The sequence below is a fragment of the Microcaecilia unicolor genome, chromosome 6 (genome assembly GCF_901765095.1).
Source record: "Microcaecilia unicolor chromosome 6, aMicUni1.1, whole genome shotgun sequence".
Lineage (NCBI taxonomy): Eukaryota > Metazoa > Chordata > Amphibia > Gymnophiona > Siphonopidae > Microcaecilia > Microcaecilia unicolor.
Window position 1 is genome coordinate 148,210,908 of NC_044036.1, and position 13,668 is coordinate 148,224,575.

Genomic DNA, 13,668 nt, shown 5'->3' on the forward strand with positions numbered 1-13,668 from the left:
TAATTTTGTACATACATCCAGTAGGTGTGCCAGAAATTTTCCAGCTCGCAGCATTAACCAGGCGGTAATCGGCATTGTACAAGTGCTGACAATTACTGCCCGGTCAATGCATGAGACTTTACCGCTAAGTCAATGGGTGGCGATAAGGTCTCAGGCCCAAAATGGACACCAAAAAAAAAAAAAGAGACCTTTTTTTTACAGGTGCACTGAAAAATGAACCTGCACACGTCCAATACACGCATCTATTCCAGTGCAGGCTACTTTTCGGCATACCTTAGGTAAAGGACCTCATAGGTAGGTGAGAGTAAGAAGAGTTAGAAAGTAAAACTTGACCCATTTGAAAACGTGACCCATTGGCAGCCTTGATAACTGGAAGCAGTGGCATAGAGAAGGGTGGGCCCGAGTGGGCCCTGGCCCACCCACTTTGTGTTCAGGCCCACCCATTAGCAGCACACCTATGATGTGGCTGGCAGGGATCCCCAAGCCCCACCAGACGAAAACTCCCAACAACTGTCCTTCCTGCATACCTTGTAAATAGCAGATCTTTGCCTGCAACAAGCAGAGACTGATACATACTGCTCGCACTGGCCCCAAAGCCTTCCCTCTGATGTATTCCTGCCTATGTGGAAACAGGAAGTTGCATCAGTGGGAAGGCTGTGGGGCCAACATGAGCAGTGTGTATTAGTTGCTACTCGCTGCAGGTGAAAATCTGCTATTTAAAAGGTATGCGGGGGAGGGGGGATTTTGAGAGACCCTATGGCATGCAGGTGAGAGAGGGAGAGACCAAATCACTTGTGAGACAGGGAGGTTCTTCTGCCCACCCATCTTGGGCCCAGGCCCACCCAAAATTGGGTGTCTGGCAACGCCCCTGACTGGAAGAGAAGACCAAGGATCTATAAGGTTGAAAGCTGTACGCATGCCCAGCATGGTTTCGAAGACATTAAGCTAGTGTTTCTTAACCCTCTGCTGGATACACACCTAACCAGTCAAGTTTCAAGGGGGGGAGGGGTCTTCCTATGGTTTTGCCTCCCCCAAATGTGGACTGTAATCCTGTTTGCACTTTCTTTTGGGTTCTCGTTGGATGTAATAATTTCTTAATTGAATATTTGTTTCCTACAAAATGTGGGGGTATGTTTACTAAGACACATTAGCATTTTCAACGAGCCTTTAAAGATAAGGCACGTTAAATGTTAACACGCTTATACATTCTTATGGGCACATTAGCGTTTAACGCGTGTACACCATTTATTCATGTTAAAACCATTAATGAGCCTATAGTGTACCATAGTAAACATAGGCCTTTATCTTTGGTTGTATATTTAAACAATAATAATAATAGTAATAGAAAGAGTCAATGTTGGAGCTGTACTGATTGGACTCCCAAAATACCTGGAAACTTTACATGATCATCATTATTATTAGATCAGATGCACCGCTCAAAATCCCAATGAATCATAATGGGATTTTTACTAAGCTGCGCTAAAAAGTGGCCAGTCCTATCCCCAGCGTGTCTTTCCTATGCGCTGAGGCCACTTTTAGTGTGGTGGTAAAATGATCCCATATTCCATTTTGTCCATTAATGGCCATGTGCTAATTTCTTCATTAGTATGTGGTCATTAGTGTATGAGCCCTTACCAACACCTATTTTCTGGACAGTAAGGGCTTCTGCGCTAATCACGCTTTAATCGGTTGGTTTATAGCAAAGTAGCTGCATTAACTGATTAGTGCAGAACCTGCCTACTCTCTGCCCCTGATCCGCCCCCAATGCTAAAAAATAAAACCTATTTTTTAGCACAAGGGAACTACATGCCGATCCCAAAACTACCTCAGGATGCGTAAGCACACCCCACGGAATTGCTTTTTAACCTACGGTTAATATGCATTAGTGGTTATCACAGCTTAGTAAAAGGCTCCAATGTGATTTACAAAAAAAAAACCAACGCATAAAGGGGCCCTTTTACTAAGCCGCGTAAGCGTCTAAGCGTGCCCAATGCACGCCAAAATGGCTGTTGCAGTAATTTCATTTTTGGCTTGAATCCGATACACGGATCCGAAAAATAATTTTTGTTTTTGGCTACGCATATCGGATGCGCATCATGGCATTTGGTGCGCATAGGTTATCACTGCACGGTTACCGCATGAGAATTTACTGCTAGGTCAACGGCTGGCGGTAAGGTCTCAGACCCAAAATTAACGTGTGGCAATTTTGATTTTGCCACATGTCCATTTTCGACAAATATTTTAAAAAGGCATTATTTTACAGGTACGCAAAATGATTCTGCTTGCACCCAAAACCCGCGTCTACACCAGTGGCGTACCAAGGGGGGGCGGTGGGGGCGGTCCGCCACGGGTGCACGCCGCTGGGGGGGTGCCGTGCGCCGGTCAGCTTCGTTCGTTTCCATGCTCCCTCTGCCCCGGAACAGGAAGTAACCTGTTCCGGGGCAGAGGGAGCATGGAAACGAACGAAGCTGACCGGCGCGCGGCACCCCCCCAGCAGTGTGCACCCGGGAGGGCTTCTTTCGCCGGGGTGGGGGGGTGTCCTTTCGCCGGGTGGTCGCGTTGCACCGGGGGGGCGCTGCACCCGGGGGGGCGGGGCACATAGGCGATCCGCCCCGGGTGTCAGCCCCCTAGGAACGCCACTGGTCTATGCTACCGCAGGCCATTTTTCAGCGCGCCTTTGTAAAAGGACCCTAAAGATTTTAAAAACTTCAAAAATATTTCTGCAGAGAGTGTGGAAAAGATCTATGGCATGTGTGATATTTAAAAGTTTTTGTTGTCAGTGCTCATGGAAAATCACCTTGCTGTCTGCCTGCTGCTCTTGCATAGGATGCGGTGAATCTTAAGAAGCCTTTTTCATTATGAACCGTAGGTGTGCAAAACAAGATGTTATTTGTATTCCACTGTTACATAGAGATGCAATGCAAATGGGTTTGCCAGGAGCACCCTTTGAGATATCTCTTTTGTAAATGCAAGTGTTGTGATTGCTTCTCAGGTTTCTGTTCTATTCAGTGAGTGAGACTCATTCTACAGTTGCCTGATATACTATTTTAATATTAAACAGGGAAAATTGCACTCTCGGTTGTTCAAATATGTTATTGGAACCCCTTGGAAGGAGAAAAAAGATCTTAGAACTCTTATGGTACATAATCATGAAACCACTTCATCCAATTATTGATCTAAAAAACTTTGGGGCCCTTTAACTAAGCTGCATAGGCGCCTATCCTGCTTATTTTCGAAGGAGAAGGCCGGCCATCTTCCGACACAAATCGGGAGATGGCCAGCCTTCTCCTAATGCTGGCCAAATCGGTATAATCGAAAGCCGATTTTGGCCGGCTTCAACTGCTTTCCATCGCAAGGCCGGCCAAAGTTCAAGGGGGCGTGTCGGCAGGGTTCCAAAGGCGGGACGGGGGCGTGGCTAACAAATGGCCGGCCTCGGCCAATAATGGAAAAAAGAAGGCCGGTCCTGACGACCATTTGGCCGACTTTACTTGGTCCCTTTTTGCTCACGACTAAGCCTCGAAAAGGTGTCCGAACTGACCAGATGACCACCAGAGAGAATCGAGGATCACCTCACCTTACTCCCCAGTGGTCACCAACCCCCTCCCACCCCCAAAAAAATTGTAATACATTTTTTTGCCAGCCTCAAATGTCATACCCAGCTCCATGACAGCAGTATGCAGGTCCCTGGAGCAGTTTTTAGTGGGTGCACTGCACTTCAGGCAGGCAGACCCAGGCCCATCCCCCCCTACCTGTTACACTTATGCTGGTAAATGTGAGCCCTCCACCCCCCCCCCAAACCCACTGTACCCACATGTAGGTACCCCCCTTCACCCCTTAGGGCTATGGTAGTGTTGTACAGTTCATAGGAGCCAATTTTTCAAAATTATTGGGGGTGCTAATCCCAATGAAAATAACCCCTCCCTGGACACATACAAGGAACTTTCTCAATATTGGGGGTGCTCAAGCACCCACTGCACCCACAGAGTCGGCTCCAATGGTACAGTTATGGGTAGTAGGTTTTGGGGGGCTCAGCACCCAAGGTAAGGGAGCTATGCATCTGGGATCATTTTGTGAACTCCACTGCACTGCCCCCTAGGGTGCCCGGTTGGTGTCCTGGCATGTGAGGGGGACCAGTGCACTACAAATGCTGGCTCCTCCCCCGACCAAATGGCTTGGATTTGGCCGGGTTTGAGATGGCCGCCATTAGTTTCCATTATCGGCGAAAACCAATGGCGGCCATCTCTAACGCCGGCGATCTCTAAGGTGGCCCAAATGTTGAGATTTGGCCGGTCCCAACCGTATTATCGAAATGAAAGATGGCCGGCCATCTTGTTTCAATAATACAGTCGGGTATGCCACTTGACGGTGCTGCCGTTAGAGATGGCCGCCCTTATAGATGGCCAGCCCCGTTCGATTATGCCCCTCCACGCATGCCCAATACATGCAAAATTGGAGTTACTGTCCGGTTACCATGTGGCCCTTGCGGTAATTTCAATTTTGGTGCACATCTGAAAAATACTTTTTATTTTCTGACGCGTGGCAGCTACACGTGTCAAGTGGAACTTGACGCATGTAGACCATTACTACCCAGTTACCGCGTGAGACCTTACCGCTAGGTCAATGGCTTGCGCATTTTGCCACATGTCCATTTTCGGCAAAAAAAGGCATTTTTTTGTAGGTGCGCTAAAAAATAATTCTGCGCATGCCCAAAACATGCGTCTATACTACTGCAGGCCATTTTTCAGCGTACCTTAGTAAAAGGACCCCTTTACTTCAACATACATATTGTCAGTATCAATATTTTACTGAATAATATCAGAACAAAAGTCACTTAGCTCAAGATTATTTATCAGAGGATGTCTATTATGACACTTTATACTGTATGTCACCATTGAGTAATTATCACAGTGGTTTACAGTAAAATACCATAAAACAAAGAGTGTGCAGTAAATAAAGATTTTTAGAAATTGAAAAGAAACATATGTAGTCTATCTAAAGCTGACTTCTTTCTATGATGCTGAAATATACCTCCCACCGAAGGCTTGACAAAAATGTAAGTCTTAAGAGCAGCCTTAAACTGAGGTAGTGTGGGATATTCAGGGAGCAAATTCCAGAGGAGAGGTTCTAAAATACAAAAAGCGGATTATTGTGTGAAACCCAAGTTTGCTTGAGAAGGGGGAGGAATGTTCAAAAGCTTATCATTCACTGAGGGGCCCTTTTACTAAGCTGTGGTAAAAAGTGGCCTGCGGTAGTCTGGATGCGTGAAATTGACGCGCGCTGGGCCATTTTTTTTTCCTGTGGCTGGGAAAAAAGGGCATTTTTATAGGGCAGTAAATAAATTAAAAGCACGTGGCTATTTACTGCCTGAGGGACCCTTTTACCAAGCTGCGGCAAAAGGGGACCAGCGCTGGCATCGAGGCCCCCTTTTACCTTAGCTAGTAAGAGGGAAGGTCTCGCTTTCCTGCAGGAAATGGCCATGCAGCAAGTAAAGCAATTGCCGCACAGCCATTTTTTTTGGGGGGGGGAGCCCTTATCCCCACCCATTGAGGTGGCGGTAAGTGCTCCCGCGCTAACCCAGCGGTAACCGGGAAGCGTGCAGCACTGCCTAATTACCGCCAGGTACAGTACAGTGCTACAAAAATAAATACATTTTTATAGCGCTGGAAATGATGGCATGGTAGAGGTGGGAAGTAGCAGTAGCCTGGCAGTATTTCTGTTATAGCGAGCGGTAAGCCCACATTGGGCTTACTGCTGCTTAGTCAAAGGAGCCCTGAGCTGTTAGTGCAACCCATTGACCTAGCAGTAAGGGCTCACTTGCTACTCATGCGCAGTGGCGTAGCAAAGGCGGGGCAGTGGGGGCCAAGAATGCACCGGAGGGGCTTGATGCGCTGGGGAGGGGGGTGTCATTGCACCGGGGGGGGGGGGGTGTGCTGCACCTTGGGGGGACAGACACCGCTGCCCCCGAGTGGGGGCTGTGCAGCGGCAATCCGCCCCGGGTGGCAGCCGACCTAGGATCGCCACTGCTCATGCGGTAATCAATGAGTGCACGCCAATGTGGTTGAGCTGCCGAATACAGCCAGGAACGCCCCCCATGGGAGAAAATAGAAAAATATTTTCTATCGCAGGAAAGAGCACATGCCAACTTTGAAATTACTGCCTGGTGCCCACGCTACCCTGGCAGTTGTGTCAATTTGGTGCGCCCTACCCGCGCGTTAGCCATACCACTGCTTAGTAAAAGGGCCCCTGAATGCAGAGAACGCAAAGAAGTCGGAGGATTAACAATGTTACACAAGGTAGCAGGAAGGCCTACTTGCATGATTTCGTAAGCTAAGAGTAATATTTTGAATGTAGCTGAATAACTTATGGGAAGCCAAAGGTGTGATACGATCATGGTAATGTGTATTATGAAGCAATTGAATTGAAGGGCTTTGTACTAGTTGTACATGTTTTAAAAAACGCCTTTATATCATACAGGGGACTGTGGAGGTGCAACCACCTGCCTGCCAGATTATGCCAATCTGAAGCTAAAGTAGATATTCTCAGCTCAGAAAGTTCTGAGAGACAAATACAAAGCATATGCATACAGTAGCTGAGTGAACAGGTGTCCGTGGGCATGCCTGTAGGCGGCATTGAAATTATAAATGTACCATCTATGATGTCTCCTCCTTCTTCATCCTACAAATATTATTTTTTTCATACCATGCTGAATGTGGGTTGTTGTTTTTTTTTTTTTAGTTTCTTGCCCAATACTTTACAAATGTCCATGTCTACAAAGCTTGCCATTCAGGGTTTTTCCTGCGATTTGCCCTACAGAAGCCAAAATAAGTTGGGGTGAATTGTGTTCTCTTGGCATTAGACATTAGAAAGGATTTAACAAAATATATTACTTTGCAGCTACAACTATGATCCCTACAATGCTTGTAACTACCAGCACTACCCTGAATCTCTCTGTGGCACATCTAGACTGTAGTAGCTCATGTGTCTCTTATATCACAGTTAAGGACATCAAAAGACCTGAGATGGTTCAGAGGAAGGTGACAAAATTGATATGGGACTTGTGCCAAAAGACATATGAGAAGAGACTTGAAATACCTGAGGAGGGGTAGGGGAGATATGATACAAACATTTAAAAGGTATTAATATGCAAGCTAAACCTACTCAGCAGGGCCGCCAAGGAGGGGGCAGGGGGGACAAAATTCCCCGGGCCTGGGCCTCCAAGGGGGGACCCGGTGCCACAGTCCCCGGTCTCACCCACCCGACCTTGGCTCCATCGACAGCCCCCTCCATCCGCCACCAGGCCCCCTGCATTCAAATCACAACGCCTCACCTCCATTTGAAAGTGCAGTGGCAGATCGCCTCCCTTCGGGCCTTCCCTCCCTGTGTCCCGCCCTCAGCTGATGTAACTTCCTGTTTCCACGAGGGCGGGACACAGAGAGGGAAGGCCCAAAGGGAGGCAATCTCACTTAACCCTCCATTGCCCTGGTACAAAATAAGTACCTGAATATATGTAAACCGCTTTGAATGTAGTTGCAAAAACCTCAGAAAGGTGGTATATCAAGTCCCATTTCCCTTCCCTTCCCTAATCCCACCCAAAGCATACAACATAAGTACCTGTATATAATATGTAAACTGCTTTGAATATAACCACAGAAAGGCAGTATATCAAGTCCCATCCCTTTATTCATACCAGGTATTCCCTTGGGGCTGAGGCGGGGAGGGGGGGTGTTTAAACAGGGGAGATAAATAGTACAGTGCTTGAAGTATTGTATGTTTTTTCAGAAGCATCCTGACTGCTGTTGAGAGGGTGAGACAAATAAACAGGTTTAATATTCACCTTTTTTTAACTCATTCCTCTCCTGGTAGTGTAATTACTTTGCATCATTTCTTGAATTATTATAGTGAAAAGGTTATTTATGCCACATTTATTTGCCCAATTTCATGCATGAGTAACGCCAAGAGGATTATAAACGTAACGGTAACAAACAAGTTGGCATTAGATGCAACAGAAGAAAACGGTCACCCTTTGAAATACCTTTGGAGAATCAGTCACTTTTTCCGACCGCTTAAATTCTAGATGTTATAAGAAATGAATATGTCAGGGCAGAGAGAATGTGAACACAATATTTTTTTTTAAAGAAGATCAATTTGAAATGAGTTTAAAAACACAACAGAAAAAACATGTAAAAAGCTTGATGCAGCAGCCGTTGTGAAACGAAGGCCTCTCCGTTGGGTGTATTAAGTGATTTTGATGCTGCTTGACAATAATTGTTTTGAGTATTAGAAACAGGAAAATATAGCTATAAAATAGCTGTAAAATGCTGTTCATATAATAAAGGAGTTTTTTGTACCGCTGAAAAAGAATACAATGAGACTTTAAATGTTTTAATACGAGGCTTGATATCAGAGGGCCTTTTCTCATCTTTTTTTTTTTTTTTGTATTTCAAGACAGTGATATACAGTGATATGATTCACAAAATAGAGAAAGCAATTTTATAAACTGTAAGTGAGATCTTATAAAATTAGGTTACATCTAAAAGTACACATATGCTCAGTAGGGATGCAATGTTGTTCGTGACAAAAGGTTGTCCATTGATAATTCATAATTAAAGACACCAAAGAAGAGGAAAAGGCCTCAGAAGTCTGTGGTTGCACAGCACCCTATAGACGGTCTGTGGTACGCAAAATTTCATCGCATTTGCCGTGCGAGAATCGCTAGTGCGGTTTAGTAAAAGAGGCCCTGAGGGGCTCTTTTACAGAGCGGCGGTAAGCCTAAAGCGGGCTTGTTCTTTTGGGACTACCGCTGGCTTCCCTGAGCACACGCTGTTTCCATGGAAAAAAGAAAGCACCCAGAAATGGCTTGCATGGCGATAACCAGGCGGTAATCAGGCATCGCCATGCACTGCCCAGTTACTGCGGGGTTAGCACGGGAGCCCTTATCACCACCTCAATGGGTGACGGTAAGGGCTCTCCATTGCATGGCCATGCGGTAAGAATTCTCTTACCGCATGGCCATGTGTGCCTGGGGTCTTTTTACCCGCTGTGGTAAAAAGGACCCCGGCGCATGGGAAAAACGGCCCCTGCCGCCAGAGCAGGGCCCTTTTTCCCGCAGTTTGGAAAAAGGACCCCTTAGAGTTGAAGAAAAACCTCTTCTGGTTTTTAAATATCCATTTTATTCGAAATGTATAACTTCTTGGTTTGGCTGTCAGCTACAGTGAATCTAGCTATCCACTCATCATTGATTTCATGTTGCTTTGATTAATAATAATTAATAGTAATCAACATTTTATTATAAAACTAAAAGCCACAGAGTATTAGATGATGTTCATGTCAGGAATACAGAGATGCTGGTGAAATATTGAAATGTTTATAAATAATTTAAAAAAATGAATATAGAGATACTGATGTACTAACCCACAGGATTGCCTTTTGGATGGCATCATCTCTGTTGTACAGTTTTGCAAAGGATACAGATTTATTCTATTTATTCATTTATTAGGGGGTCCTTTTACTAAAGGGTGGTAGGGCTACCACTGGTTTGGCACATGGCAAATCAGCCCTACCGCTTGGCTTACTGGTGGTATTTCTGGATCTCCTGCATTCCATTTCTGGCACTAGAAAATACCTTTTTATTTTTTAGCACTGGGGAGTGGGCCCGGCGGTAATCGGACAGTGCCGTGCACTGCACAATTCTAGGTTACCACCAGAGCACTCGCCGCCTCCTAAATAGGAAACATTAAGGGTTCCAGCAGTAAATGGCTACATGGCAATTTTTTAATTGCAGAGGCACAAAAGAGAGGGTAAAACAGCATACGAGCATACAACAGAAACAAAAAAGCAACACTGGGCCTTCAGGATAGAAATAAATTTCATCCTTTTATGTGTAAATGACCCGACACGGGCTGTATTTCGGGCCACAAACGCCTGCCTCAGGGGTCAGAATGATCCTTCAAAATCTAGACAGATGAAGATATTCAAGCAATCCAAATATATTACCAAACATCCCGGGCCTTTTCAGAAGATACCAGCCTGGCTTGAGTATTAGCGATTACCACCCAGTTAGCGCCATGCGGTAGAAAATAGAAATTATTTTTCTGCTGTGCATTTGGACGCTTGTCAAAAATAAAATTACTACCCGGGGCATGTGGTAGCTGGGTGGTAGTTCTAATTTAACGCTCGTTGGACGCATGTAAGCGCCTTCGTGCCTAAGGGCCCCTGAGATATCAACTAAGCATATTCTATATACCGTGGCTAAATCTAGGCACCACTTATAGAATACACTTAGTCGGAACTGATTTCTGCTCTGATTTTTTAGGTGCCAGATTTAGAATCTCCCCCATTACGCAGAGACTAGAATCTCATCCTTTACTGTTGCTGGCATGAAGTTGTGGAATGCCCTTAAAGGACCCCTGTGCCCAGTGCTTTTTTTGAGGGGGTACTTGGGGGTACTGAGTACCGGCACCTTTTCCATTATCTGTTAAAATTGACCCTTGGTCCCCAAGTTTTAATGAAAGAGCTCAGGCTCTGCACAACAATTCTGCCTTGTCCTAGATTCTGTGACTGGTTGCAGGGGGCCTGGCTATGGTGGGGTGGGTCCTTCAGTGATCACCCCACCCCTGAAGGGTAGCCTGGCACTGCCTGTGCCTATGTGGCAACGTGATTCGACTTAAGAAGTTTCTCAAAACCAAGTTGTTTGTAGTAGCATTTTATTGAGACTTTGACAATGCAATGTCTGGTTTAATTAGGCTTGAATTTAGAATTTATACATAGAACTTATTGTCTGTAAGTTAGGTGCCATTTTATTTGCTATTATGTATATTTTATTGGAAACCACCTAGGTTTTTAAAATAAATAAATAAAATACTTCTCTTTTGTGACAGCTGACCTGCATATTTTCTCACACCCGTTTTTGTGGTTATTTCATCACAGAGCTCATTAATGTAGAAATGTAGCAAACTTTCAGACACAGTGGACTAGATATTAGGGGTCCTTTTCCTAAGGTGTGCCCAAACGTGGCCTGTGCTGGTATAGGTGTGTGTTTTGGACACATGCTGGCCCGTTTCCTCAACGTGCCTGGAAAAAAGGCATTTTTTTAATGTGCCGGAAAATGGACGTACGGAAACACGAAAATCAGCTCGCATCCATTTCTGGCCTGAGACCTTACTGCCACCCATTGACTTAGCGGTAAGTTCTCACAAGTTAACCAGGTGGTAAGTGTCCAGCACACATTAACTGCCAATTACCGCTGAGTAAGCGCCACGCGGTAGAAAATAGAAAACATTTTCTACTGCATGTTTTGGGCACGTGCCAAAAATGAATTACTGCCCAGGGCATGCAGTAGCTGGGCAGTAGTGCCAATTTGACATGCATTGGGTGTGCGTAGATGCCTACACTCCTTTGTAAAAGGGCCCCAGAAAGTTTAGCATTCGCAACGGGAAATTGGAGAAGTTATTTGGCAAAACAAGCCTTTACATAAAAAAAGCAAAACGCCAACATTTTTGCGTTTTTAAGCATTACAATTTTTTAAGCATTACAAGTTTTTAAGCATTTGCAATTTTTTTTTTTTTTTTTTTTTTTGGTGTTGTTGCAAAAGCCCCGTTGGCAAAATTACTTTGATGTTTAATGTATCTGCATTAAAAAAAAAGCCCTTGAAAAAGGTGGACATTGTTTGCAGTCTGACGACAAGAACGGATGTGAACAAAAGAATGGAATTTAGGGTGATTTTTGCTTTTTAGTCTTTGATCTGTCTCACTTTGTGTTGCAGTGCAGCAGCTTTTACACAGAATGGTCAGGTCCAGAAAATAGATCCTCTTCAATAACCACCCACCTGCCCCTTTCAACTCTTCCTCCTGGATCACACCTTAGATCAGGTGTTTGAACCACGGGGCATCTTGAGGTTCAGGCAGCTGAGCTGAGGTGTGAACCATGAGCAAAGGAGTGAAACAGCAGCAGGAGGCAGAAATAAGAAAAGAGCCCAGCTGCAGATCAATTTTCCAGATAACAGGAGTGTCTGGATAATAAATCTCTGCACAAAAGGTGCTTTCTTGTGTTATGCTTCTCAAGCGGCAGTGATGAAACCACCAAAATATCTGAAATGGAAGCAATTTAGGTCTTATCCACCAACTTTTCACAGACTTCAAGCCTTTCAGATCAATCACACTTTTTAACTGGTTGTTTAAAAGCCGTGACTTCATTTTCCAGGTTAAACAAATACCTGCAACCTCTGAGAAAAAATGACTCGCATTACCCTCAGCTCCCAAAAGTACTGAAAAGAATGTGTAATACAAGCATTATTGCTAAACTCTAACCCTTTTCATTTGGATACATATTGTAGCCTTCCAACAGCTGAAGGTCCTTTGTCAGAAAACCGTTTCTATTTTAGCAAGAGTATCAGGCATCATTTATAATTCATGCAAGTATATTGAAGTTTTCTATTGCCATTCAAGAAAGATGGTTTCAGAGCTGTGGACTGCAACAATCCAATATCCCTTCTAGTGACTTTCATATATCTCATATAGATTTTGCTCAGGAGATCATTTTCACGCCGAGGCCCTCAATACCCAATGTGAGGCTTTCAGTAAAACATGGATTTACAGCACAATGTCCCCTGCATTACTTCCACACCGACTATCAGAATAGAAAGCAGAAAATCAAGTACGCTATAGAATGTGTCTCTTCTGAAAGAGACACAGGAGTGGGCTTAGGGGGTAATTTTAAAAGGAATTTCCGTGAATATAACATGGTTTTATATGCACAAATAGCCTTTAATAAAATTGCCTAGTTCAGGGGTGAGCAGCCCAGTCAGGTTTTCAGGATTTCCCCAATGAATATGCACGCGATCTATTTGAATACACTACCTTCACTGTATGTGAATAGATCGCGTGCATATTCATTGTAAAATACTACTGGGTAACAGTAATTTCAATATAGTTACAAATATATATATAATAAGCAACTGTCAGATCTGCAAAATTCTTTATTCAAAAATAATTACCAAACAATTTTTCAAAGAAATACTCTTAAGAATCAATATATTCTTGCAATATGGTCATCAATATAAACTATAACATTACATTACAAAAAGTATTACGCTACAAAAAAACAAAAATTAAATTAAAAACTGGCAAAATATTTCCTTAATTATTACTTCGAAAGGAGTGAAGCCTGTAAAAACTGGGATTGCTTTAATCAGTGGGATTTGAATTAGAGACTTAAGTATATGTATTGTTAAATAATTTCTGGTTTTTAAAAGAGAGAGAATGTAATCAGATGTATTATTTCTATCTAAAATCTGGACAATAAGTATGTTCTTAATGAAATGAATTGACTATACACCGTATTTGGTCTTGAAGAAGCCAACCAGATGATCAATGTGGAATAATGAATTAGATGAGTAATATCCTGGGATAATCAGGTTACTACCATGTTTTCTTTTTTCTGTTTACTGTTTAATTGATCTCCTTGTCTTATCTCACTCTCCCTATTTTTCTTCACTTTGTGGTCTAAGAAAGAGAAAGATTTTATATAATCCATGTATCTAGTTGGGATTGTTTTCTTCTTATCTTGTATTAATGTGCAGTCATCTCTATATTACTGTTTGCAAGTGACCCTTGTAAAATGAAAAATTATAAATAAATGATTTAAAATAAATTAAAAACTGGTAATACAAAT

General features: G+C 43.7%; 1 long non-coding RNA gene across 1 annotated transcript; it reads right to left on the bottom strand.

Annotated features, from left to right (window-relative positions):
• Window positions 1-201: 201 nt before the first annotated feature.
• Window positions 202-10,842, bottom strand: LOC115473055. Its single transcript, XR_003942597.1, has 3 exons — window positions 10,832-10,842; window positions 4,751-4,766; window positions 202-273 (listed from the first exon to the last, which is right to left on the bottom strand). It is a non-coding gene; the product is annotated as an uncharacterized LOC115473055 (long non-coding RNA).
• Window positions 10,843-13,668: the final 2,826 nt, after the last annotated feature.